This window comes from Aplysia californica, unplaced genomic scaffold (genome assembly GCF_000002075.1).
Source record: "Aplysia californica isolate F4 #8 unplaced genomic scaffold, AplCal3.0 scaffold00285, whole genome shotgun sequence".
Taxonomy (NCBI): Eukaryota; Metazoa; Mollusca; class Gastropoda; order Aplysiida; family Aplysiidae; genus Aplysia; species Aplysia californica.
In genome coordinates, this window is record NW_004797555.1 from 898,910 (window position 1) to 900,314 (window position 1,405).

Here is a 1,405-nt window from a genome sequence, read left to right on the forward strand (position 1 = left end):
GGGTGGGGGTGGGGGGTAACCCTCAAAACATCACAAACGTGGGCTACATAACACATTCTCTATCTATGCGCTGGAATGACATGGAGTTGTCATTATCAATATGGAGAATAATAATAGTAATAACAATAATAATAATAACAATAAATAAATAGCATTTGTATAGCGCATATCCCCACTCGAAAGCAAGCATTATGCGCTTTACACTATATTAATCACAGAATCACAGCGCAATTATATTTTTATGTGACATGATTTGTCGATTGTTCACACGTTCACGAACAAAATACACGTCATTATTAACGTATCTCCACCATACAAGACAATTCAAAAGCTCAGTCCCAAATGATTTTAAATGCTTTTCGCGTCCATGGGTACAATTTCGATGATCTAGGTGGGGGCTGCATTGGCGCTACCTGTCTTGGGCTAAGCGTGATACAGTTTCACGGTAGAAAGAACAACATATGGGGAACTGCCTGCTGCTTTTTCTCTCCTCATCCTTACTATCGTCATTTATCCTCTACTTATTTTGTATGTTTGTCCCTCTCTTGTGAACTGCTATTTCCGGGGTGCCTTGATAGTCGAAACAGACTTTGTGCTGTTGAGGCTAGAGAGGTGAGCAGAGAAAGCCTGATTCCCCGTTTGGACTTCTCTGTTGACATTCACCCCTTGGGACTCATATGACCTTATGCAGTTGCGAGGGCCGTAATACCTTACTAAAACAAACAAACAAACAAGGAGATACGAAGTAAAACAAACTTCTCCACACGGGAGTCGAATTGAGGTTTCGCACGCGAAGCAAAGAACGGAACCATCACATTATGGAATCTGGTCAGCTCGACCTAATTCCTAAAAAATCCCACTCAAATGAGATCAATCTGTCTGGCGTAATTATTTATTTCCAAGTTCTCTAATAGCGTTATGCCCCTTTCATATTGTTATACTGCCTATCTTTCCATCAATCAGGCATAAAAATGGTGCACTTTAAGCTGATATTAAATTACCGGCCACACCCTCCGTCCCGTCCCATTCACAACGGTGTTTTTTTTTGTTTTTTACAACAAATTGCCTGAAGCCGCAAAAGCAAAGTTATTAGAATACCAGTTACGTTTTGATTGAATTTCGCTGCTGCATGGACTCCGAAACTACGAGAAAGAAGTGTGGGTGGTTGGCCGGTGCTCTGGTGTGGTTTGCTTCTTCTTTCCTATCGAACATCTATCGTCCTGATCTCTCTTCTGGTGTTTTTTCTCTCTCTTGTAACACCTCTAATCTTCGCAATTATATGACGTTATTATATTGCAAGTGCCGTAAAACTCTTACCAAAACTAAAACTAGAAAGAAGCGCACGCTTGGTTGTGGTATAAAATATTTTTAAAAAAATTAAAAAAAAACCCATATATATATGGAG

The 1,405-nt window shown here is 40.0% G+C and overlaps 1 protein-coding gene across 1 annotated transcript in view; it reads right to left on the reverse strand.

Annotated features, from left to right (window-relative positions):
- LOC100533376 (noninactivating potassium channel) overlaps positions 1 to 1,405 on the reverse strand; it is a gene marked incomplete in the record, with an annotated part of 91,110 nt that overhangs the window by 85,365 nt on the left and 4,340 nt on the right.